General features: G+C 44.0%; 1 long non-coding RNA gene across 1 annotated transcript; it reads right to left on the bottom strand.

The window, feature by feature from the left end:
* Positions 1-14,490: 14,490 nt before the first annotated feature.
* LOC147343161 (uncharacterized) lies at positions 14,491-20,880 on the bottom strand. Its single transcript, XR_015157157.1, has 2 exons — positions 20,741-20,880; positions 14,491-14,728 (listed from the first exon to the last, which is right to left on the bottom strand). It is a non-coding gene; the product is annotated as an uncharacterized LOC147343161 (long non-coding RNA).
* Positions 20,881-27,517: the final 6,637 nt, after the last annotated feature.

Here is a 27,517-nt window from a genome sequence, read left to right as displayed (position 1 = left end):
AAAAGAGGTTTTTAGGGACAGGCAAATCTATACTAGCAGGCTAGCATCTTCCTGGTTCCGGGTCCTTGCAGAGGCTATGCACTGTCGCTGGGCCTGTTTTCCAGTACCCTTTCTCCCAGGATGGCTGTGAGAATTAAGCAGAATCATATATGTGTTGTACCTACAAAGCGCCTGGAACATATTTAACAATGCACTTTGGTCTCTTTCTGTGGACAGTTGCAAAATACAGCCGCAAATTCTTCCTATCTTGGCAAGCAAGCCTCTTGGCAATGACTAGGCGTCTCTTCACATCAAGAGTTAAAGTCTGTTTGCCTTCTCCCTTGAATCTGAGTTCGCTTTAGCCTGAAGCATTTAGCAGAAGTAACAATGTGTGGCTTCCAAGGCAAGTCCTTACAGCATTCACACTTGCCCTCTGGAAATGCTGCCCTGGGAGCACCGTGTTAAGGAATCTGGTTTAGCCTACAGATGAGAAGAGGCCATACGGAGAAGTGAGGTCCCCATCTTGACTGCCAGCACCAGCTGCCAGAGCGGTCACTGATGCCATCCTGAGATGACCTTCCAGCCCAGCTGAGCCTCTGGCTACTGAAGCCACATGAGTGAGCCCAGACAAAATCAGCAGAGAAACTGTCTAACTCACCCAAAAAATCACGAAAAATAATAAATCCTTGTTGTGTGAAGTCCCTGAGCCTTAGGCTGATCTATTATGCAGCACATTTTACTGAAACACATTTCCTCTCCTCCACCTCCAAAACCTCTTCTCCCTTGGCCACTCTTGAATTTCCCCAAGCCATGCCTGGCAGACTATTCAATGAAATACTAACAGAGAATTTACCAGGACCAGGAGCTGTGATCATGAAGTCATTTTCACAGATACATGTTAGAATAATTCATCAATCAATTAAACAGCATCCACCAAGCTAAGTTGATAGTCAGCAAGTAAGCCTGTTCTACACTGAAAATAGATCACAAATTCAGCTCTGCATACCCACCTCCACCACAGTCCCCATGGACTGTAGCTGACCAGGCTCCTCTGTCCATGGGATTCTCCAGGCAAGAATACTGGAATGGGTTGCCATGCCCTCCCGAGGGGATCTTCCCTACCCAGGGATCAAGCCCGAGCCTCTCCTGCACTGGCACATGGGTTCTTTACCACTAGTGCCGGCTGGGAAGCCCAACAGTGATATCCTCCTAACTGGTATCTCCCTTTGAATTCCGTCACCCCACTCATTGCCATTCTCCACAGAGGGGTTTTTGAAATATATTCAGTCATTCAACACAAATTTAGTTTTGAGCACAGATATCAACCTCCATAGGGTTTACTTCCTAGTTGACATTTTGATTTTAATAAGTAAATTAGTAAATAAAATATGTGGTGATAAGTAAATTAATAAACTATGTGGGGTTGAGTGTCAAGGAAAAATTAAGTGGGAAAAGTGAAGAGGGTTCGGTAATGTTGGAAAGGGCTGCGACTTTATATAGGATAGCCAGGGAAGGTTTCAACGAGACAGTGACATTTGAATAAAGACCAGTGGTTTCAATGAGATAGTGACATTTGAATAAAGACCAGTGAAATACCAAGAGTAAGGACCCCAAAGCATAACCATTCCTGGTAAACTTCAGGAATAGTAAGGTCAGTGCGACTATAGTATAATAAGCAAGGATATGAGCAATATGAGATGAGTTCAGAGAGGTAACATGGAAGAAAGGTAGAGAAAAATCAGACTACATAACACCTTATAAGTCAATGTAAGAACTTAGGCTTTTGCTCTAGAGACACAGAGAGCCACAACAGCATTTTTTTTATTTTTGGCCACACTCTGCCATAGGTAGGATCTTAGTTCCCTGACCAGGGTCAAACCTGGGCCCCCTGCTTTGGAAAGTGGGGTCTTAACCACTGGACCACCAAGGAAATTCCAAGAAAGCATTTTTACCAGATCACAGTGACGTGGTCTGATGTACTTTTTTTTTTTTTTTTTTGCTGCACTGGGTTTTCATTAGGTTATTTTTGTGCGGGCTTTCTCTAGCTGTAGTGAGTGGAGGCTACTCTCCATTGCGGTACCCAGGCTTCTCTTGTCTCAGGGCTTAGTTGCCCCCTGGCACATAGAATCCTTCCGGACCAGGGATCAAACCCATGTCCCCGGCACTGGCAGGTGGGTAGTCCTTCCATTGCACCACCATCTTAATAGTAGTATTCTGAACACTGTATTGACTATAGACTGAAGAAGGTGCTGGGATGATCCCTATAGCATAATTTTTTAATCTTTCTACATTTCACCATGAAAAAAAGAGTATAGGTAGTACAGAATAGCGAAAACAAAAATTTACAGATGATATGTACCACAAACTGACAAAGCACCTCCCTGATCTCCAAAAGGTAAGTGGATAGGAACAAACAGCCAACAGCTACAAGACCTGAGTAGGATTAACATCTGTACAAGAGAAAACAAAGGAGAGAATCAAGGATCTGACAAACCTGGAAATCCCAAAATCCTCACGTACTCCCAGGTACCTGAAGAAATACTCAGGAAATCCCAGGTACTCAGTGGGGAGCTGAGAAAGTCAATTTGAAACTGGAAGAGTTTTCCCCACTCAATTAATGGGTGAGTTCAAAGTTCCTGCAGCAGGAAAGGTCGGAAAGGGCTAGAGGTGTCTGGGAAAAAGAAAGGGAATAAGTGAAAGCCCATCCAAAGGGGCGGGGGGAGGGTTTCCCTGGCGGCCTCGTGGTTAGGATTCTGGGCTTTCACCGCCATGACCCAGGTTCAGTCCCTTGTTGGGGAACCAAGATCCTGCAAGCCACGTGGTGCTGCTAAATAAATAAATAAAGGATAAGGGGAGCAGAGCCTGGAGACTTCTGAAAGTAAACCAACAGATTCCTGAACACTACACACAAACAGAAGAGGAAACTCTACAGCAATGAAGTTAGAGAAGCCAAGTGGAACTATGTCAATGAGAGATTCAGAAAAACTAATTTCATATAAAATTTTTCAACAACAACAAAAATACAAATTTATTTTAGGAAACATGTAAAAGTCATAGAATCACACACCCTTGTAGAACATAAAAATGCCAGAAAGACAGAGACACAAAATAAGTGAAATCTACAACATATTTCCAAAAAGGCTAAAAGAAAAACATAAATTAGAGCTATAACTACTCAGAATTAAAACGATAGAATGCAGGAAGGTATTAGGCATATTTTATTTTTCCACCCAGGGAAATCATTTTTTTAATTATTTTTAATTGGAGGATGATTGTTTTACAATATTATGTTAGTTTCTGCCATACATCATCATAAATCAGGCATAGGTATACATATATCCCCTTCATCTTTTTTTTTAAATCATTTTTAATTGAAGGGCAATTGCTTTAAAATATTGTGTTGGTTTCTGCCATACATCAACATTAATCAGCCATAAGTATGCATATGCCCACTCCCCCTTAGGAATGTTTTAAGTCTTATCAGAAATCAGATTAAATTTAACAGAAGACAATTGTAGTAATGTGATATAATAAGAAATATATATTTGGTCTTTGTCCCCAGTTCCTCACAAAGAGCTCCTAAAGCCTTTGTAAGTTCCTGAGTGACAGGGGTGAGAAGGGATGTTATTCATAATGAGGTCCTGTCAACCATACTCAAATTTATGCTAATGAGGTGACTCTCTGTGGACCCCTAGATAACTTCAGGATGGAGCTGGTTGCCAGAGGAAACAACCACGCAATAAGAGCATTAAAACTTGCAGCCCCACTCCTTGACCTCAGTGGAAGAAAGGGAGACGGGGGATTGAATTAACCACCAGTGGCTGCTGATTTAATCACTCAAGCTTATGCTGTGGAACCTCCACAAAAACCTAAACAAATGAACATCCAGATTTGTGCAAACATCCATGTTCCATGAGGGTGATGCACCACTAACTCCTCAAAGACAGAAGCTCCTGTACTTGGGACCCTTCCAGACCTTACCTATGTAACTCTTCATCTGGCTGTTCAGTGTTCCCCTTGGTTCCATAAACCATTACAGAAAATCATTGAATCTGAGGAGGCACTCAGAGAAATCCTCAATTTGTAGCCAAATCAGATCGAAGTGTGGATAATCTGGGGACCCACAACCTGTGACTGACAGCGGAGTGGGAAGCAGTCATGTGGGACTGAGCCCTTAACCTGTGGGGCCTGCGCTAACTCCAGGTAGTTAGTGTCAAAACGAATTAAATTATAAGACACCTGGTTGATGTCCACGGAGAAATGGAGAATTTTTTGATGTGGAAAACCCATATGTGTGGTCAGAAGTCTTGTGAGCAGAAACAGATTATAATAGTACAAAGAGTGCATAAATCCAGCAGATAATGGAAACAGAAAATTTTAAGGAAAAAATTATGTCAAAAGAAATGAAGAAAAAATGAAAAGGGATTCAAGAGAAAGTAACAAGTATAGAAGACAGGCAAAGAAGATCCAACATAATCTAACAGAAGTCCCTAATTCAGACAACCAAAGCAAAGAACAGAATCAAAATGAAAATCTATAATTCAAGAACAATTTTAAATGTTAAAAATTAAATATCCAAAGCTTGCAACTACAAATATAAAGTCAAAATGAACCCAGAACAAGTAATAGCAAAATATTTTCTGGTAAAATTTCTAGACTTTAAAAATCTGGGTCCCAAGATTATATTTTATACATATAAAATCTCTTAGAAATCCAAGGGGGGAAAATAAAACCAAAACTACTAACGAGGAAAGGAGAATCAGATTGTTTCAGATTTTTCAACAGCCACACATTATGCCAGCAGAATATATGGAAAGAAGGTGAGGATGGAAAAAGGGAAAACTGACTGGAAACAGAACCAGTGGAGTTTACTGATGGATCAGACAGGAATGTGAGAGAAAGAAGAGAGTCAAGGATGACCTGAGCAACTAGAAGGATGGAGTTGCCATTTGATGACATTGACTGTGGGAGGAAGAGGTTTGGGGCAGGAAATAAGCACAATAGTTTGTACATATGACATTTTAATTATCTATTAATAATCTATGTGGAGAGCTGAGCAGGCAGCCATACAAAGAATCTGGAATTCAAAACTGAGGTCTGGGTTAGAAATAAATATTTCAAAATCATTAGCATATAGGAGCTATTTGAAGTCAAGAAACTGGACACAATCAATGAGGGAGTGAGCGTAGAGAATATTCCCCTGTCAAAACCTCACACTGGCTTACCATAAAACCCAAACCTTTCATTATGGCCAGCAAAGCCCTACGTGTGGCTCCCTCTCATTTCCTATGGCTCGCCTCACTCTTTCAGCTCTCTGAGGCCATGGCACTGTCCCTAGTGAAATCTCATTCCCAACCAGGGCCTTTGCACTTGCTGTGCCCTAGGACCAGGCTCTGTTCCCCCAGCTGTGAACCTACATACGCACATCATTCCACTCTCTGCTTAAATGTCAGCTCCTCATAGACGTGTTCTGACATCCTATCCAAAATATCTGCCTCCCACAGGCCTTCCTTGGTAGTCCAGTGGCTAAGAATCCACCTTCAAATGCAGGTTTGATCTCTGGTCAGGGAACAAAGATCCCACATGCCACGGGGCAACTCAGCCTGTGTACCACACCTACTGAGCCCTTGTGCTCTACAGCCTGCATCCTTTAGTCTGCTTTATTTTTCTTCCATTTGCAGGTTGCCTATTATAGTTTCTATTACTGCATTAACAAGTTACCCCAAAACTTAGTGGCTTTGTGTAACTATCTTATTATGCACATGGATTCTGTGGGTTGGAATTTGGATAGCACACAGAGAAGATGGCTTGTCTATGCTCTACAATGTCTGGAGCCTCAACAAGGAAGACTCGAAGGCTGATGGTGACTCAACAACCAGGCTTTAAAATCAACTGAATGCTTCACTAATATATCTGGCATCTGAGCTCAGTCCATCTCAAAGAATGGGACTGTGGACCAGAAGGTCTGTGTGTTGTGTGTGTGTTCAGGGACTAAGTCATGTCCAACTCTTTGCAACCCCGTGGACAACAGCATGCCAGTCTCCCCTGTTCTCCACTATCTCCCAGAGTTCGCTCAAGTTTATGTCCATTGAGTCAGTGATGCTGTCTAACCATCTCATCCTCTGCCATCCCTTACCCATTTGGCCTTCAATCTTTGCCACCATCAGGATCTTTTCCAATGAGTTGGCTCTTCACATGAGGTGGGCAAAGAATTGGAGCTTCAGGTGCAGCATCAGTCCTTCCAATGAATATTCAGGATTGATTTCCTTTAGGATTGACTGGTTTGATCTCCTTGCAGTCCAAGAAACTCTTGAGAGTCTTCTCCAGCACCACAGTTTGAAAACATCAGTTCTTTGGCACTCAGCTTTCTTTATGGTCTACATATGTCCGCATGGAAGCCATCTCTGTGTGGCTTGGCTTCCTCACATCATGGCAGCCATGGAAGAGTCAGACTTCTCACTTGGTTACAGAGATGCAAAAGCATTGTCCCAGCAGACAAAACAGAGCTTCATCACAGTTTGTGACCCAGCTTCAGAAGTCGTACAGTGTCACTTACCCTATGCCTTCCTGGTTAAAGCAGTCTCAAGTCTGTCAAGAAGAGGGACATAGACTTCATCTCCTTCATCTCCTAAGAATCTAAAGAATCTTGAGCCTGGGTACTGCCATATTGTCCAAGATGTAGTCTCAGAGCTGAGCTATTCTTCCCAAGCTTGCTGCCAGCTGCCTGTTGAAAGAATTGTTTCCTGAATGTTCCTCTGTTGACCTGTGAATATCTTGCTCTATCTCTGCCTACCCCTAGCTATCTGAATTCTCAGCTGCTCCACTATTTATCAAGAAGTCTTTACCAGATATAAGACCCTGACTCCACAAAAAAGAGCACCCCGTGTTTCCCTCTTTACAAGAGGGCTTCTAAATCTGTCAACAGCCCCTCCTCCATGATGGATGTTCCATCTCCAATTTACAACCTGGTCCCTGTTAATCCTCCGAAAATTCTTGTCGGGACTCCTTACAAGGATGAAATACTTCTCTGAACATTGAAAAAAATCACAGAGACACAACAGAAGAGTTATTAAACAAGTTTACAGTGGTTTCTTCACAAGGCCATTTGATTGAAAATAATTGGACAGGAAAAATTAATTCCAGACTGAACTGAGTAGTTATTTTCCGAAATGGAAAGAAATGCTTCTCCTTCCATCATCAAAGCCCCTAAAAATGCCACCAAGATTGTTGAATACCACTGACTTGAAACAGGAAGCCAAATGACTGGAAATCCAGCTGCCCCTGGTTTATTCCTATTTACGCCCACAGATTCACCCTTTGGCCTGAGCACACTTGACTCAGAGAAGGGTTACATGTGCCTGAACACCTAGCACTGGCTTTGAAACGCTTTGCATGGCAATGACCAACAAGAATTTTGGTTGGTGTAAACGTGAGGCTGGGCGCAGAGTTATGTGAAATAATGGGACAGAAAGAGACAAGGGACCACATCCCAGAGGGGGATGGAATGAAGCAAAACAAAGGAAGAGAAGGACCAGATCCAAACCCAGACCCCACACATAGGCTAGGACATGGCTTGGGTTGTCTGGAAGCAGTTCCCAGACAGAAACCTCAGTGTGATGAATCAGTTTCCTTGGACATTGAGGGGATAAAGAGTCCACTGTAGAGACAGAGCATATTTATCCAAGGAATGGCTGTGAGAACTGGGCATGGGCAGGGGGCGGGGAATGGAGTGTGGAGTATGCGGTGGGGAAAAGCCACCATGAATCCCCAGTCTAGACACTGAGCCCATAACACCCAGGGAGAAGCAAACTATCTAAAAAAAAGGGTGTGTTTGCAAGAAGCCAGTTGAGACCGGCTCTGAAATGGCTGGTGGTGATACCAGAATCAGATTTTGCAGACAAGCCTTTAAAAATCAGAGTGGAGAAAATAGAGATGAATTTAAGACAGATTTTAATAGGAGCACAAGTCTTCTTTTCTAGCCTGTAAATCACATTCCATTGTAAACAATGCCATAAAAAATGTCTACAACTCTAAACAGCACAAATTTCCACGTATTAGAAAAAGGCTCCCTTATGTGAACCAACACAATTACATTAAGCACAAAAGCAATGTTCAGACAACCTTTCATAACTCAGGACTACTGTCACTCACAAGGGTGTTGAGACCAATACTGTACATTCCACACCCAGACAAATCCCACCACGAGACCAGCAGAGACCTACGTTATGCACTTTGGAAAAAATGGCACTTTTCCTCTTTTACTTTCCGCTCAAAAGAAGGTCCCAATTCTTTTGTGACCAGCCCTACAAATGCCTGATAAATTCCAGACTGCTGTTAGCTGCAGGACCCAGGGCTCGAGGCTACTTTTAAGTGTCTCTGTACTGAAGAAATAACAGCAACTCATATTTGTGTCATTTTTTTGTGTGTGCTTAAGAGGCATTTTTACATACATTATCTCAGCTGAGTCTCACAAAAACCATGTGAGGTCAGTGTGGCATATACATTCCCTTAGCCCAAAGCCCTTCTGTCTCTCCTTGGAGACAGGGAGGCATTTGGAAGGAATGAAAACAGTCTCCCTCCCTGACTTTACTGTGCACCAGGGCCTTCTCATCCTCCAAGAAAATAAACAAGCTTTTATAGTCCCAGGGTGTAGGTGCCACTTTGGTGGGCAGTGGGCGCCATTCAACATGCTTTTGTTGTGGGAGACGTGGAAAGAGAGGGAGCTAGGGTGGAGAAAGGGGAGTCAGTTACCAGGTTTGGGGGACCAGAGATAGTTGAAGATCCTGGAAGTTCTGAAGGCAGTGCCAGGGGACAAGGAGCAGGATGAGGTCAAGTGTCTGAGGCGTGTTCTAGTGGCCATCCTAAAGGAAATCAGTCCTGAATATTCATTGGAAGGACTGATGCTGAAGCTGAAGCTCCAATACTCTGGTCACCTGATACGAAGAACTGACTCATTAGAAAAGACCCTGATGCTGGGAAAGATTGAAGGCAAGAGAAGAAGGAGACAACAGAGGATGAGATGGTTGGATGGCATGCCTAACTCAATGGACGAGAGTTTGAGCAAGCTCTGAGAGTTGGTGATGGACAGGGAAGCCGGGTGTGCTGCATCCATGGAGTCACAAAGAGTCAGACACAACTGAGTGACTGAGCTGAACTGAACTGAACCAGTGCTCAGGCGAGACCAGAGAGCCAAGCTCAGCTCTGAGAAGCGAAGGCAGTCGGATCTAGTAGGAAGCCCACCAGGATGGAGTGTGAGACCCCTTGCCTTCCCCTGAGCTGGACCAACTTCCTCCTAGGACTTCCAGCCCCCCCACCTCAGTGCCAAATTGCTAAGCTATCCAAAACATCTCATAGACATTTGTAAGCCCTCGTGGGACCTGGAAACCCCAGCGAGGATGGAAAAGGAACGCTAAGTCTTGTTCTTTGGGGCCAGATGGGCACACTTGAGACCACTACAAGCCAAGGAGAGATGGGAATGGACATCACTTTTCCACTGGATTTATTGAACCATCATCACCACCATCATCATCAATATTTGCCCATCCTTTCTGGTAAGTCATTAAGGCGCAGTGAAGACAAAGGACTTGCCAGGATTTCATAGCTAGTGAGTAACACCACCACCTTACTCTGACCCTAAGGCCCTGATTACTTTATTAAACCTGCTGTAAGGGTAAAGAACCCCAACCACTGTGTGCATTTGTCAAATGAGGAGAGGCCCTGGGAATTCCCTGGTGGTACAGTGGTTAGGACTTGGCGTTGTTACTGCTGGAGCACAAGTTTGATTCCTGGTAGGGGGACTGAGGGGCTTCCCAGGTGGTGCTAAGGGTAAAGAACACACCTGCCGATGCAGGAGATGTAAGAGATGCAGGTTTGATCTCTGGGCAGAAAGATCTCCTGGAGAAGGACACAAAAACCCACTCCAGCATTCTTGCCTGGAGAATCCCATGGACTCAGGAGCCTGTCGGGCTACAGTCCTTAGGGTCTCAAAGAGTTGGACATGGCTGAGCGACTTAGCACACATGCAGGGGAACTAAGATCCTACAAGCCAGATCGCATAACAACAACAAAAAAAGAGGGCGGCCCTATGTTCTCCCTGTCCCTGGCTGCCCTGGCCCCATGGTTCTAGCCCTGGGGCCCTGACTTGGAGGAGATGTCTCTTGCAGAATGACCACTATCACGCCCTTGGCTTTCTCTCAACAGTGTTTCCTTTGTCCCTGTCCTGGGCCTGCTTTATAAGGTGCGTGCTCAGTAGCTCAGTCATGTCCAAGTCTTTGTGACCCCATGGACCGTATCCCGCCAGGCTCCTCTATTCATGGAGTCTTCCAGGCAAGAACACTGGAGTGGGTTACCATTTCCTCCTCCAGGGATCAAACCCGCACATCTTGTGTCTCCTGCATTAACAGGTGGATACTTTACCACTGAGCCACCTTTGCATAATGAAGCCCTTTTTAATACTGGGGGGAAAAAATGTAAAACCTTGGCTTGGAAAGAATCCCAGACAGACCCAGCGGACACAGTTCCCCGGAAGCTGGGAGCATTTCTGCTCAGCTCCAGGTGCAGTCACCCAGGACGTGCTCCGGAGGGGCTATTTTGTGACCAGACAGAAGAGCCCTCTTCTCTACTATGCCTGTGAAAGTAGCAGCTGTGCTGTGTTCTTCTGTCCAGGAAACTAGCAAACGACTCAGAGAAAATTCCCAAGAAAAGCAACAAAGATGATTAATGAGCTAGACGAGCAAGTGAGGGCCTTGGCAGGTCACACTGGCAGAGCCGGGTGGGTACCGCTCATGGGAGAAGGAGCTGGCCCCATAGAGAGGAAATAGTCGGCGATGGCCCCAGGGAGTAGTAGTTCTATAAGCGTCATGGGAATGAGATGGAAAGAAAAGGAGGATGTCAGCTGAATATCAGGAACAAATTCCTCATGCGGGGCACCCCCGGGGTTGGGATGGAAAGCACATTGCTTTGGTTGCGTCATGGAAGGCCAAGATGGAGATTTGGGCCAGGCTGGCAAAGCCCCAGAGAAATGGAGAACCCCAGAAGAGCAGCAGCTGGATATTCCAGGTGGGGAGGCTGGCTAAGAGGGCCCCCAGCACCTCCCTGGCTCCAGGCCCCTCCACTGCTCCTGAGTCTGCTCCCCTCAGGGGCCAGAGCTCCTGCGGCTCACGGCCCTGGACGGTCACTGAGATTTATGTGACCACGGCCTCCCCGACGAAGACCAGGGATCTTGGGAGCAAGTCTTCCTTTCTTGATGTACTGAAGTCACTGGAACCCATTAGTGAAGTTTTATCCCTGTCGGTAAATCACCGCCTTAGTCATGCAACGTAACTCTTCAACAACTGGGGAGGTTTGTTTTTAATTCTCTTAGACGATGAGGCAGAGATGCAAACACTGGCCTGAAAGCCGCCTTTGTTCCTGTTGTCCTTGTACACAAGCACCTCCCAGCCTCTGCACTCCTGCGGGAGGCGGCCAGGCCAGAGGGCTCTCTGGGGCATTGCAGTCAAAGGGGAAGAAGGGGTGCTGAGGAACCTGGAGCTGTCAATCACCTGGGTCCAGCTGCAGAGTATTTTTGCAGCATCCTCTGGCCCCAGACTGGAGGAGGAAATGGCAACCCACTCCAGTATTCTGGCCTGGAGAATCCCATGGACCGAAGAACCTGGTGGGCCACAGTCCATGGGGTAGTAAAGAGTCAGACATGACTGAGCAACTAAGTATCAGGCTGACCCCAGATGCCCTGCTCCCTCCTCTTACACACACATTTCCACTTACACACTCATTTCCACAGCCACAGCTTCCAACTGTGGCCTTTTCTCATCATCAACCTCGGAAATGTCTGCTCTGTAGGACCCAACCCTGGGCAGGTGATTTCACCTGTGATTTCACATCTCCCTGAGAGCCCAGAGGAAAGACACTTCAGGAAGAGCCTTGGGTTGGGTCTCATTGAACCAGTTTGTGTCAACATGCTCAGCCCTTACAGGGTTCAGGGGATCAGAATATGCTGAGTGGCCAGTTCTGGACACTCAGGTTGCCCTAGCACCTGAGGAAGGTGATACTGTTAAAGGTGATACAGAAGAATGGGATAGACACAGAGGAGATCAAAACAGTCAAGGACTAACCGATGGCCCTGGTAAAAAGCTGCCAGGTACAATGTTGGACACAGGCTGGCCTGTGCTGGAGAGGTGGTGGTGAAAGGGGAACCCTTCTTTGCTGTTGGTGGGATGTTAACTGGTAACATCCACCAGAGAGAATAGAAAGGAGATGGATTTAAAAGGTAAATATCATACTGAGCTACCATATGATCCTGCAATCCTGCAACTGGGCATATGTCTGAAGAAGACCAGAATTCAAAAAGACACAGGCACCCAAATGTGCACTGCAGCAATATTTACAATAGCCAAGACATGGGAGCAACCAAAAAGTCCATCAACAGATGAATGGGGAAAGAAGCGGTACATGTACACAATGGGATATTACTCAGCCATGGGAAAAAATGAAATAATGTCACTTGCAGTAACATAGATAGTCTAGTGATAACTTCTCCTGACTTTACCTCAGCCCCTTCCCCCAAAATCATACCCTCTCCCATCCTCCTATTATCTTCCAGTTCCTACCTGTCCTTCTCCACCAAACCATCTCTGACCTCCATGGTAGGAAAGAAGAGACCCTCCTTTGCATTCTGGCTGTGTCCTGGAATGTCCATGACTTGTCTCATCACCAACTTACTTGTCTGTTTGCCCCATGAGACTGACTTTCTTGAGGGTAAGATCATGTCACAGTATTTATTGCATAATAAGTACTCAATACACGAGTGTAAAGGAAAACAGGCCCTTTGGGAAATGAAAGAAATAATCTCATATGAAGTCCACTGATTATTTTCCATGAATTACAGGAAAATGAATACGTTAATGACTGCCTAACTTGAGTTTCAAAATAAGGTTTTCAGTAGAGATCTGTTTATGATAACCAACCGCAAAGAAGGACTATTCCAAAGTCTATTTGATTGCAGCTCTGATACACTATTCCTTTAACTTCTTACTCAACTGGTACATTTTTAAAAACAACAGTAAAAGGAGACTTCCCTGGTGATCCAGTGGCTAAGACCCTGCACTCCCAAAGCAGGGGGCCTGGGTTCAATCCCTAGTCAGGGAATGAGACCCCACGTGCCACAAGCATTGCATGCTGCGATGAAAATCAAGATCCCCTGTGCCACAACGAAGACCTGGTGCAATCAAATAAATAAATAAATATTTTTAATTAAAAAATAAAATTAAAATAACAGTAATAAATAGTTTGGGATTGGTGTGAAGATTACATTGATCACATCAGGTTTTACCCTAGTTGGATGCTAATATTTTTAGCAGTTATTTGAAAAGGAAATGTTAACCAAATGAAAGTCTGCTTTAAAATGTGTCTCCAAATAACAGACCTCAAGGGGGTCTCTTGCATGCTGGGTGCCAACTCAATTCTATCACATTAGTTTGGAAGGAACCCCCGAACACACACACACAGGCACACACTTGCATGCACACAGGCACACACCCCCCTACCCAATCCACCACCATCCCTTTGTTCTCATGCTCTCAATCCAACAAATATTGTTCACAAGCGTCTTAGACATCAAGACTTGTGTCTTGGTTTCTCCATTCAGCGTTTACGGAAAATGGTTGGGCTGAATCATGTTCCCCCAAACTTCATACGTTGAAGTCCTAAGCCAAAGCACCTCAAAATATGATCACATTGGGAGTAGGGTCTTAAGAGACATAACTAAGTTATAATGTCATGAGATCTGGCCCTAATATACTATGAGCCATGTTCTTAAAAGAAGAGGTGGACACAGACAGCACAGAGGGAAAGCAATGTGAGGACACAGAGAGAAGACGGCAGTCGGCCAGCCGAGGAGAGAGGCCCCAGAAGAAACCAAACCTGCAGACACCCTGGTTTTGGACTTCTGACCTCCTGAACTGGGAGACAATTTCTGTTGTCTAAGCCACTATCTGGTATTCTGTTCAGGCAGTGAGCAGACTGACACAGTTGTGCTCGCGAAGACAAGGATTCACCTATGTGTACCTGGGGTCAGTGGCCACAGGGAAGTCTTCCTCCAGCTCAAAATGCCCACCCATCTGCCTCAATCAGCATGGCTGTAACAGAACGCTACGCACCAAGGGGCTTACATATTTATTTCTCACAGTTCTAGAGGCTGGACCTTTCCAAGATCCTGATACCAGCATGGTCAGGTTCTGGTGAGGGCTCTCTTCCTGGCTTATAGACAGCCACCTTCTCTCTGTGTCTTTACATGGCAAAGTGAAATATCTCTATAGAATATAAGAAAGGATATTTCTTATATGGACTCTAATCCCATCATGGTGACTCTACCCTCAAGACCAAATCACCTCCCTAAAGCCCCATTTCCTAATACGATCACACTGGGAGTTAGGGTTTCATTGTGTGAATTGTGGGGGAGGGGGGAAGGGCACAAGCATTCAGTCCACAACACCAGCTGACCTCTAAAACTTGAAATTCTTTTAAAGGGAAGCCAGCCTTTAATGTCACAGTTAAATATAGGACTTAAATACAAATGAACCTACACAAGGTAAGGACTGTCTCTGAATATCAAGGAGCAGAAGTCCAGCGGAAGGGCTTGCTTGCGAAGAGGAGCCTGTAGAAGGAAGGGGAGGCAGGAGGCCCAGAGTGCAGAACTGCAGGACCCTGGGGATGCGTGAAGTTCTTCTTGCTTCACAGATGTCTCCAACCCCATCTAAGGATGCAGACCCAATGACATGGAATCAATAAATAAATTTTTCAGATATAGGGAAATGATATCGGAAGGCAACTTGGAATATCAAAAATGAATGAAGAGCAACAGAAATGGCAAATATATGGATAAAGAGACTTTTTTTCTTCTTGAAATTATGCTGATGGTTGAAAGCAAATATTTAATATTTTTGCACTCCAATGTACATTAGGTATTTGACTCCACTTATACAAGATACCTAGAACAGTCAAAGTCATAGAGTCAGAAGGTGCATTGGTAGATGCCAGGGGACAGAGGGTGAGTGTAGGGAGAGATGTGGAGCTAGGGTTTAATGGGGACAGTTTCAATTTAGGAAGGTGAAAATTTGGGGAGATGGATGATGGTAAAATTGCACAACAGTACTTAGTGCCACTAAACTGTACACTTAACTATGGTTAAAGTAGCATGTTTTATATTATGTGACTTTTACCACAGTAAAAGCACGTTTAAAAAATTACAATATTTTTGTTAATTGTTTTCTGGTTGTTTTGTCATTCTCTTTCATTCCTTTCTTCTTCTTTTGCTCTTTTCTCTCATAATTTGATAACTGTCTTTTGTGTTACATTGGATTCCTTTCTCTTTTGTGTATGTGTGTGTGTGTGTGTAAATCTCACTGACTTCAGACTTCCCTGGTGGCTCAGGCGGTAAAGCGTCTGTCTATATATATATTACCGTTTTTAGTTTGGGGTTATTATGAGGTGTATATATACCAACATGTTTTTGATTATCTTGGTTTTCCCAGGTGCTAGTGGTAAAGAATCCACCTGCCAAAGCAGGAGATACAAGCGACATGGGTTCGATCCCTGAGTCGGGAAGATTCCCTGGAAAAGGAAATGGCAAACCACTCCAGTATTCTTGCCTGGAGAATCCCATGGACAGAGGAGCCTGGCAGGGCTATAGTCCATGGGGTGTCAAAGAGTCGGACATGACGGAGCACACACACATTATACAATTATTTTAGGTTGATAATCTGTTAAATTTGAATGCATTCTAACCACCCTGCATTTTCACTCCCCCACCACGTGTTTAACATTTGTGACCTCACCCTTGTTTACCCCTTACCTACTTACTGGAAGTAGGGGTGATTTTGACTGCTTTTGTCTTTTACCCTTCCCACTAGCTTTATGAGTGGTTCATCCACCACTCTTACTGTATATTTGCCTTTACCAATGAGATTTTTCCTTTCATAATTTTCACATTTCTCGTTGCATCTTTTCTGCTTAGAGAAATCTCTTTAACATTTCTTGAAAAGCCAGATTAGAGGTGCTGAACTCTTTTAGCTTTTGCTTGTCTGTAGAACTCTTTATCTCTCTTTCAAATCTGAATAATAGGCTTGCCAGGTAGGGTATTCTTGGTTGTAGCTTTTTTCCTGTCATCATTTTGAATATTGTGCCACTTCTTTCTGGCCTGCAAGGCTTCTGCCGAAATGTCAGCTTGCAGTCTGATGGAAGTTCCCTTGTATGTAACTAGTTGCTTTTTCCTTGAAAAAAAAGAGTCTATTTTTAATTGTTGCCCTTTTTTTTTTTTTATTTTGCCACACTGCATGGCATGGCAGGGCTTCCCTAGTGGCTCAGACAGTAAAGAATCCATCTGCAATGTGGGAGACCCTGGGTTCGATCCCTGGGTTCGGAAGATTCCCTGGAGGAGAGCATGGCAACCCACTTCATTATTCTTGCCTGGAGAATCCCCATGGACAGAGGATCCTGGCAGGCTACAGTCCATGCGGTTGCAAAAAACGACTAAGCACAGCATGGCATGCAGGATCTTAAGTTCCCCAACCAGGGATCAAACTCTCGCCCCCTGCAATGGAAGCAGGGAGTCTTAACCACTGCATCTGCAGTGAAGTCCCAATTGTTGCCATTTTAAATCATTATCTTTCTTGATGTGGACCTCTTGATCAGGACTCTCTCTGCTTCCTGGGCCTCAATGTCTGTTTCCTTTCCCAGATTAGGGACGTTTTCAGCTATTATTCTTCAAATAATTTCTCTGTCCCTTTCTCTCACTTCTCCTGGGACCCTTATAATGTGAATGTTAGTATGTTTGATGTGGTCCCAGAGGTCTCTTAAATTCTTTTTCATTTTTCTGTTGGGCTTGGGTGATTTCCACCACTCTGCTGAGTGTGACCAAGTCCCAGTGCAGCTGGCTGTGTAGCTCACTGCTGATGCCAGCCCACTGGTGGGCAGGGCTAGGTCCCAGAGCAACTGGCTATGGGGTCCTGGGGGCGGAGTGGATGTCTGAGACTGGTTTCAGCCTTCTGGTGGATGGGGTTGGGTCCCAGGATGGCTGGTAGTAGAGCCTGGGGATCTCAGTACTAGTACCAGCTCAGTGGTGAGCAAGCTCACATCCTGGGCCTGCTGGTGGGTAGGGCTGGGTCCCCACACAGCTGACCTCTTGACCTAAGAGGTCCCAGGATTGGTAATTGGTGCTACTCAACTGGAGGAAAGATAAGACTCTGGTGCTAATAGGCTAGAAGGAAGTGTGTGTGTGTGTTAAGATAGAGCTGTGTCCGACTCTTTGCAACCCCAGGGACTGTAGCCCTCCAGGCTCCTCTATCCATGGGATTCCCCATGCAAGAATACTGGTGTGGGTTGCCAGTCCCTTCTCCAGGGGATCTTCCCAACCCAGAGATCGAACCCGGGTCTCCTGCATTGCAGGTGGACTCCTTTCCATCGGAGTCACCAAAGAAGCCCAATAGGCAAGTGGGAAGACTCCAAACAAGTGTTTGCCAGTGCCAGTTTCCTTGTGGTAGAACAAGTTCCCCAGAGTGGCTGCTGCCAGCACGTGTCCCCCGGGGGAGTCCTGGTTGCCTCCTGACTCTCCAGGAGGTTCTCCAAGGTGGTCTGACCCAGGCTCATCTCAAAGTACTGCCTCTGTGCTAGGTTTTGGAGCATGAGAGATTTTGCATGTGCCCTTTAAGAGTGAGTTTCTGTTTCCCACAGCCCTCCACCCCTCCTGTCCTCATGCTCTGCTGGCCTTCAAAGCCAGATGTTCTGGGGGCTTGTCCGCTCAGTGCCAGGCCCCGGGGCTGGGGGTGCTGATGTGGGGCGCATACCCCTTTCTCCTCAGGGAGAACTCTGCCATTGCGATGATCCTCCCATTTGTGGGTCACCCACCCAGGACGTGGGGCTTGACCATATTGCATCTCCCACCCCTCTTGTTGTAGTTCCTTCTTTATATTTTTAGTCGTGGAAAATATTTTCTGCTAGTCTTCAGGTCATTCTCATCAATAGTTGCTCTGTAAAGAGTTGTAATTTTGGTGTGCATGTGGGAGGAGATGAGCTCAGGGTCTGCCATCTTGGTCACTGCCTTCTAAAATTACTAACTTCTGCTCATAAACCTTTAAGATGGAAATAACAAGTTACACACAGAGAAGGTGGGTAAAGCCTTGTCATAATGTGATAAGCAGGGTCTAAAAAATTCAACTGCATAAAGTGCAGGATTGCACTTTTGCAACAATTGTGAAAAAATATTTGTGAAAAAAATTTTCAATCAGTATTTCAGTTATTGTTCGAAAAAAATGAGGAAAATGTATTTATGAGTTGTGTAGGAAATAGACATTTAAATGCTGACCTAGAAAATCCCAAACAGATAAAGAACAGTTGTTTCCAAATGCCATTCCTCTGTCAACAGAGGGAAAGAAATTTAACCCACTCCTGTTTGTATGCCCAACCAAAATGGAAAATATTTTTCAAGAAGAGGGAAAAAGAGCATTTTTAGACAATTCAAATCAAGCAGACTCTCAGTCACTTCAGAAAGAAGTAAAATGATCCCAGAAGAGGAAGATCTGAATGCAAGAATAAATGAACAGCAAAACATGCATGGGTAAATCTAAGTAGAAAGGGATGATGTAAAACAATGATAATTATGCTCCATTTATGCAATTAAAGTAAAACAAGTCAGAACTAAAATACTTGACAATAATACCACACACGTCTGGAGAGAATGATGGGAATTTAGGTATTCTAAGATTTCACATTATTCCAGAGGAAGGAAAAGATAATAATTAACTTCACATGTTAAACGTGTAAGGTTAACTACTAACACAATAGAAATGAGAAACAGAGCATCCAAACCTGTATGGGAATATAAATGGAATAAGAAAAAAATATTCATTCAATCAAAAAAAAGGTCAAGAAATATAGAAAAATCAAAGAAAAATGCAAGACAAACATGAATCACAAAAGGATGGTAAAAAATAATTCTAAAATTATAATTACAATAAATAAAAACAACTAAATGCTGCCATTAAATGACAAAGATCGTCAGATTGAGTAGTAGAAACTGAATTCAGCTTTATGATGTTTAAGAGAGATACAACTGAAATATAATAATACAGAAAGAGTGAAAATAGATAGAATGCAATATTCCAGGCATGCCTAATATAGGCTAATGTATTAATAATTAATATGAATTAAAATAGACTTTAAGACCAAAAAATAATTGCTAGAGATAGATTCAGTACACAAAGATAAAAGGTGCAGATCTGAATTTGTAACTAGTTAACAAGAGACTCAAAATGTATAAAGGAAAAATGGAAAGAACTATAACAAGAAAGAGACAAAACCTCCAACACAGTAGGAAGGTTTAGCACATCCTTTCATAGAATAAAAAAGTGAGAAGTCAGAAAACATAACATGTATTTTAACAGCACAATTAACAAGCTTGATCTAAAGGATCTGTAAAGAAAACCTATACATAACAACTACATATTACATAATTTTTCAAGCACATATGACATTTATGAAAATCTATGACATACTCAGCCAGAGAGCCAATTTTAACAAATTATAACAGTTTAATATTTTACAAACGATATTCTTTAACTAGAATGCAATGACGTTAAAAATCAATAATAAAAAGATAAATAGAAAAGCTAAAATATTTAGAAGTTCTTCTAAATAACCCATAGATCAAAAAAGAAATCAAAACTGAGATGAGGAGATATTTCCAGTCAAACTATAATGTAAATACCATATTAGAAATAAAAGGCGTTTTGCAAGACACAGCTAAAATGCCACTTAAATAGAAATTTGTAGTCTTAAATGCTTGCATTAGGAAAGAAGGCAGAAAAACTAATCAAGTTTGAAACTTAGGAAAAAAAGAGTTAAAAATAAACCCTAAGAAATAAAAAGAAAAAGATAATAAAGAGAAGTTAATGAAATAAAAAACAAATTACAATACGATTTTGTTTTATTTTATTTTTTTTACCATAGGATTTTAAAAGCTGATAGTTGGGTTTTATAAAGATTAATAAAATCAACAAACTTAAAAAAGAAAGGATACAAATAAAAAGGTTAAGAATGAAAAGTGCTGAAGTTGCTAGGGGCTTGGGCAGGGGCGAAGTGTGGTAATAAATATGCAGAATATAGAGGATTTGTAGACCAGTGAAAATACTCTGGGTTACTGTAATGGTGGATACATGTGATTATACATTTGCCAAAACACATAGAAGGCACAGCATCAAGAGTGAATCATAATGTAAACTACATACTTCGGGTGGCAATGATGCCACGCAGGTTCATCAACGATAACAAACCTACCACGGTGGTGAGGGATGTTGATAAGAAGGGAGGCTGTGCAAATGTGGGGAAAGTGGGTATATAGGAACCCTTTGTACTTTTCGCTCAATTTTGCTGTGAACCCAAAACTGCTCTAAAAAATAATAAAGTTTATTATTTTTAAAGTGACAATTAAAATGCTGTATAGGGGGAAAAAAAGGTTGATAAGAAAATAGTGTAAAAAATAAAGGCCAGGAAGTTTGCAAATGAATGCATTTCCAACTTACCAAACTGACCCTAGAGAGGGAAAGTGTTAATAGTTCAACAACCACGAATGACATTGAACTGAGTAGGTAAAACTCTTCTCCCAGCAGCAGCAGGCCCAGATGGTTTCACCAAGTTCTACCAAACTTTTAACTTTTTCTACCAAGGAAGCAGTTCTATTCCAGAGTATAGATAAAGAAGGAAGAGCCCTCACCTTCTGTTATTAAGCTATCATAGGCTTGATTGTAAAACTTGATTATAAAACTGCATCAGTGAAAGCCCCAGCAGGAAATTAGATGATTTGGAGAGGACTCATTTGCAGCATGTGGTCGAAGGGAAACGAGGCATTTGTACCTGGGATGGGAAACAGGGAAGAGAGACGTTATCAAAACCACAAAAGATAAAGAGTGAAGTAGAGTAGGCCGCTCTGAGAGGACCTTCTATCAAAGGACACAGCCAGTCTGTAGTGACCTCACTTTCCTCTCCCACCTCCTGCCAGGGCTCCCCTTTGGCTCAGCCCAACTGTAAACCAGAGAGTTACTGAAGACACTCATATCCTCATACCTGGCAGTCCCACTTGGCAGTGAGCCCATCTGCAAAGGCAAACAGAAAATCTCCAAATCACAGGCCAAACTTGCTCATGAATTTCAATTTTAAATCCTTTTTTAAAAATTAGCAAATTGGGGACTTCCCTGATGGTCCAGTGGCTAAGACTCCACATTCCCAATGCAGGGGTCCTAGGATCAACCACTGGGAGGGAACTAGATCCTATATGCCACAACTAAAGATCCCACATCATCTTCTGTGCCACAGCTAAGCCCTGGCACAGTCAAATAAATAAATATTTAAAACAAATAAGCAAATAAAAAAATAAAATTAGCAAATTAAATCTAACAATGTATGAAAATTCTAACATAGGATAACCAAGATGGATTTAAATTAAAAATGCAAATTTGGTTTAACTTTGGAAAACAAATTAAAGTAGTTCACTGTATTAGCAAATCAAAGGAGGAAAAATCTTGATTACCTCTATAGATGCAGGAAAAGTATTATTTAAAATTCAATATCTGTTCACGATTTTAAAATAGAAATATTCTCAGCAAACTACAAATAGAAGGGACATCCTTAACCTAATACAGTATATTTACAAAAAACCTACAGCAGACACAAGAAACTAAAATGCTGAAGGCTTTACCTCTGAGACTAGGAATAAGACAAAGATGCCTGATAACTCCAGTTGCTTTCAACATTTGCGGGAAATGTTAGACAACACAATAAGGCAAGAAAAAGAAATAAAAGGCAAGAGGTTTAGAAAGGAAGCCTTTCTGTTATTATTTGCAGATGATATGGTTTCTACAGAAGCATCTCACTAAATAATTTACATTTAAGTTACTAGAGTTAATGAGTATAATAAGAATCCTAGACACAACATCTAAATATAAAAGCCAGTTGTGTTTTTATACTCCAGCAAAAAAGAAAACGCGGTTTTTTAAAATTCCAAAAGTATGAAAAAATAAAATGCTTAGAAGCATGAAATAAAAAGATGTGTCAGTCTTTAGGGAAGAAAATTCTAAGACTTCATTGAAAGATATTAAAGAACTAAACAAATGAAAAGAGGTGTCATGTCCCTGAATTAGGAGAATCAATATTGCAAAGTTTTCTTCCTGAATTAGTCCACAGGGACCCCAGATTCAAAGAACTATAGGCAGAGGGGCTCAACAGGGAACTTCTGAAAAACCCAAGAAAGCAACCACGACAGACAGCTTTCATCTTTTTTTAAGGAGCCGATTTTTAGGTGATTTTTAAAGGACTTTTTGTCTAAGGTGCCGGATGTTTCTCTAACACAGTCCTCTATTTCCCTTGATCTGTGTCTTGCATTCCATGTTGAGCCTTTGTCCATGTGTATCCCATCTAGTTTACAAAGTATACAGTCAAAGCAGATAGGATTAGTCCAAGACCGCTCCAGCTGGGGGCAGTGGGGCCAGGGGCCAGAAGAAAAGGAAGAACGTGGTTTATACACCAGAAATATTAGTCTGCTAGGGCTGCAATAACCGAGTACCGCAGACTAGGTGGCCTAAACTATGGACATTCATTTGCTCACAGTTCCGAAGGCTGGATGTCTGAGATCAAGGGGCAGCACGGTTCGTTCTTTCTGAGACCTCTCTCCTTGGCTTATAGATGGCCACCTTCTCCCCGTGTGTTCACATGGTTTCCCTCTGTCTTTGTCCTAATCTCTTCTTCTTCTTATAAGGACATCATTAATGCTGGATTAGGGCCCAGCACAAGGACCTTATTTTACCTTAATCACCTCTTTAAAAAGCTCCATCTCCAAATACAGTTACATTCAGAGCTGCTGGGGTTAGGGTGTCAATCTATGAATTTGGGGGGAATCTAATTCAGTACATACCAACAGCTTTCAGGCATGGTTTTCAAGTAATCCTCCCAGCAAAGCTATGAGGCCAACATCCCTTTCTCACTCATATATGATAAAACCGAGGCCCGAGAAGATTAGGTAAACTAGCCAAGGTCACACAACTAGTCAATGGCAGAGAAATGAGTCAAACCAGGTCTGACTGCCCCCAGGCCTGTGGCCGTTGCACCACACTGCCCACTGGGACCAGGTGGCTACAAGTCACGAGGGCTAGAGGCGGCGGTATATTATAAGCTGGCACTAAAAATACTGCACAGAGGGTCACATGCCCATGTGTAGTCAGCCCTAATCTTTCCTTCTCACACCCCTGTCCAGTGCCCTGTGTGCTTCCTTCCCCGCTAGGTCAGCCCTCATATTTATTCTTTACTTGACTATTGGCAGGAATTGCAGAGACTCCCTCTTCCTAGGAAGGATGGGACCTCTATGGAAAAGGTGGGTCTATAAGGGGCAGAGAAGGATGCACAGCATCAGAGAGGCCTGTCTCTGACTTGGGGCTGCTGTGGGGGGCAGCTTGGAGGCTAGAGTAGGAATCAGGAAAAAGCCTGTGGAATTCTGCTGTGAGTAGGAATGGAGTTGTATGGCCTTACCCCTTTCTTCTCAGGAATTCAATCCCAGTCTGGTCTAGAGTGGCTGAGTCCAGAGGTTCCCAAGTGTAATGAGCTGATTTGTGTCCTCCAACATTGATATGTTGATGCCTTAACACCTGGTAGGTCAGAAAATGATTCTATTTGGAAATGGGATCTTTAAGGAGGTAATTTGGCTTGATTCATGTTGATGTATGGCAGAAACCAACACAATATTGTAAAGCAATTATCTGTCAATTAAAAATAAATAACTTTTTTTAGAAAGACGTAATTTAGGTTAAATGAGGTCTTTAAGGTAGGCCCTAATCCGATATGAACAGAGTCTTTTTAAGAAGAGATTAGAGGACTTGCCTGGTGGTGCAGTGGCTAAGACTGCACTCCCAGTGCAGGGGGACTGGGTTCAATCCTTGGTTAGAGAGCCAGATCCTACACGCCACAACGAAAAGGTCTCATGTGCTGCAGCTAAGACCTGGTGCAGCCAAATAAACAGATAAAAATAAATAGTAAAAAAAGAGGAGATTAGGACACAGACACACACAGAGGGAAGATCACATGAGGACAGAGGAAGGAGACGGCCATCTGCCAACCAAGGAGAGAGGCCTCGAAAGGAAGCAGCCCAGCTGACTCCCTGATCTCAAACTTGCAGCCTCCAGAGTTGTGAGACAATAAATTTCCATACTTTAAGCCCACCCAGTCTGTGGTACTTTGTTCTGGCAGCCCAGGCAGACTAAGGTACTAGGTAACAGGTCTCATAACACTGGCGAAAGCTTGGCTACCAAGGCTGCCCCAAATCTTCCTCAGTTCCCCCCCAGGATTTTCCAAAGAGATGGACTTGCTCAGAACAGACCCTCCTCTGAGCCTCTGAGAATCAAGAAAAAGGTCAGCTGGGAGAGAATATGAAGACACTCAAATTCTCTACCATCATCAGTGGGGGGCGGGGGGCCGAGGGGTTCAGTGGTAAAAGAAGAGAAAGGAGAACGAAATATTTAGTAAAAGGAACAAAAGGCACACTGATCAGTCCTTGAGCAAGCTTGACCTTTGCTGCCTTTGTCATTTTGAACAATATCTTTTTTGACTTTTTGGCCTCACTGCACAGCATGCGGGATCCTAGTTCCCTGACTACGGATTGAACCCCCACCTCCTGGAGCAGAAGCACAGTCTTAACCACTGGACCTCAAGGGAAATCTCTGAACAATATCTTCAGGGATCTCTGTCACCTTCTTCTTCTATTAATTGCAGTTTTCCCAGGTAACTCTGTGAACCAACCGGTTTCATGTTAACCAGCCAACCCAAGTCTTTAGGAATTTAGCCCAGGACTTCTGATTTTCCATCCCCTATTCTAGCAGCCAAGAGGCAGGCTGCTTGTCCTCACTGCTAAGGCGGAAGAAGGCCATAAAAGTACTTATGGCCTAAACATTCCAGAACCTTCCCAACACATCTGTTCCACTGTCTCCCCTAAAAGCTGGACCCGCTTTCTGAGAGCTGAGGAGTACTACATTTTCTTTCTGGGCCAGCTTGTCCATCTCAGCTTAGTTCACACAAACATGAAACCCTTATCAAATGACAATCTGCTAACCCACAGAATAGGAAATTTCTAGCTCAGCACAACAGTTGCAAGTTGGAAACTCAAAGATGGAAGTGGCCTGTGTCATTTGTCAACAGAGTTCCACGCCACGTAGCAGCCCCGGCATCTCTGCGCCTCCCACTGGCAAGTCCCTGGACTGTTTGAGAGCTGAACAAGGACAGCGTGGCCATGTGAACGGGCAAAGAGGGCCCCGAGCTGCCCACAGGTGGAGGCATCCATGCCAGGCTCGTCAGGCAGAGCGCAGGCTAGATTCTAGCCCCGTTGGGCAGCCTTGAAGGCCACGGCCCCCGGCAGCAGCAACGACCAGGCATTCCATCGCAGAGGTAACAGAATGTTAAAAGTGACACTTTGAAGGCCAAACTGCTTTTGCTGTAAAATTCCAAAGCAAGAAGTGTTCACAGGAAACACTCAAGGTTCACAGCATGTGAGCCTACTGACCCTGAGAATATAACCCGTCAGCTCATTGAGAGACAGGATTTTAAAGAGAGGGTTTTCTGAGAAGTGTAGCTTTGGAGAAAGCACAAAGTGTTTCTTGAAGGTCAGGTGGGGACCTGCCCCTCATTTCAAACATGTTGGGGGTTTCCACCAACTACTTGGTGAGCTTACCATGTGAGTCCCTCTCAGATGTCAGGTCTAATTCTTGGAACCTATAACTGTGACCTTATTTGGAAAAAGTCTTTGCAGGTGTGATTAAGTTAAGGCTCTTGAGCTGGAAAGGTGATCCTGTATTATTCAGATGAGCCCCAAACGCAATTACATGTATCCTTATAAGAGAGAGCAGAGGGAGACCTAACTGTACACAAAGCAGGTCCTGTGACCAGAGAAGCCGAGATTGGTGTGCTGGGGCCACAAGCCATGGAATGCTGGCAGCTGCCAGATACCCAAGGAGGCAAAGAGCAAATTTTCTCCCAGAGCCTCCACAAAGAGCTCAGCCTTCCTGACACTGGATTTTAGCTTAGTAAGCTGACTTCAGGGACTTCCCCAGTGGCTCAGTGGTAAAGAATCTGCCTGCAATGCGAGAGACCTGGGTTCGATCCCTGGGTCAGGAAGATCCCTGGGTCAGGAAGATCCCTGGAGGAGGACACGGCCACCCACTCCAGTATTCATGCCTGGAGAATCCCTTGGACAGAGGAGCCTGGCTGACTATAGTCCACAGGGTCACAAAGAGTCAGACACAACTAAAGCAGCTGAGCATTCCCACATACACACTGACTTCAGACTTCTGTCCTCAGAATTGTGGAAGATCACGTTTCTTTTAAGCCGTCAAGTTTGTGGTAAGTCTTTACAGCACCCACGGAAACCTAATGAATAGGCAAGGTCACTTCTTGTTAGGTGGTGGCAGCAGGAGCAAGCGCCTGGTTTGGGGTCACCCTCCACCTCAAGAGTTTGTCAGGGCAGATGACGTGTGAAGGTTAGAGCCAGGTGGACCACACGGGGAGGGAACCAGGATGGCCTCATTCCAAACTCATCTGGCAGAGACCCCAGCAGCAAGAAGTTGGAGGTAAAGCTAAGGGAAATGTCCCAAGGGACCACTCAAAAGAGGGACATCTCCCCTCTTCTAAAGTCAAAGAGGTACAGAGCCTTAAAAGAATTCCACCAGGAGAAAGGTCAGCTTAAACCATACTGGGCTCCCACAGCATCCACTCAAGGAAGAGCTCTCCTGTGCCTGCTACTTGCCCCGAACTCCAGCTTCCACCTCGGGGAGGTGTGGTGGGGGGCCCAGAAGTCCAGCAGAGGAGCTCCCTTTCCAAAGCAAGCCTCCAGGCCTAAGCAAGCTAAACTGGAGCCAGGAAAAGAATGGGATGTCAAAGTTGAGAGTTTTGACTAATATCTTGGCCTGGACCTTCAAATTCCAAATTGAGACTGTTTTCCATTTAAAGCGACCTTAGGACAGACTATTTCCTAAGAGGAGCAGAAACGGCAGCAACTGCCAGCGTTTTCATCCCAAGCCAGGGTACATTAATCCCGCTGAACACATTTTAAAGCGGCAAGAGCAAACAGACCCTGAAGTTGCAGCCCCCAGTCCACCGCAAGCCAGGTTTATTCAACACACTAGTTGCAAGGACTGGTGAAAACATCTCAGTGGAACAGAGCATCGCTGAGTTCCCGTGAAAGGAAAAAATGCAAATTTGTTTTCGGTATCACTGTGAAGCTTCCTGCGTGGAGCCCTTGGCCTTGACGGACTCGCATTGACGTCAGCCCGAGTTAGCCAGATCCGAGCAGCTGTTGGCTTCCTCCCTCAGCCTCGGCCCCTGGTGCAGAACACACGCTGGTTTTGTTTCATGGAAGATTAAAAACATTTGCTGCTGCGTCCATAATTCACAGCCCCTGTTATCACTGGGACCAGGAACACGGAACAAAAAATGCTTAGTCCCCTCTCCAAACCAAAGA

This window comes from Bos grunniens, chromosome 28 (assembly GCF_055505025.1).
Source record: "Bos grunniens cultivar Pamir isolate PY7600 chromosome 28, Bosgru_T2T1.0, whole genome shotgun sequence".
In the NCBI taxonomy this organism is placed as follows: domain Eukaryota; kingdom Metazoa; phylum Chordata; class Mammalia; order Artiodactyla; family Bovidae; genus Bos; species Bos grunniens.
The sequence above is the reverse complement of the archived record's forward strand: the minus strand, read 5'-3'. Positions and strand labels throughout refer to the sequence as shown.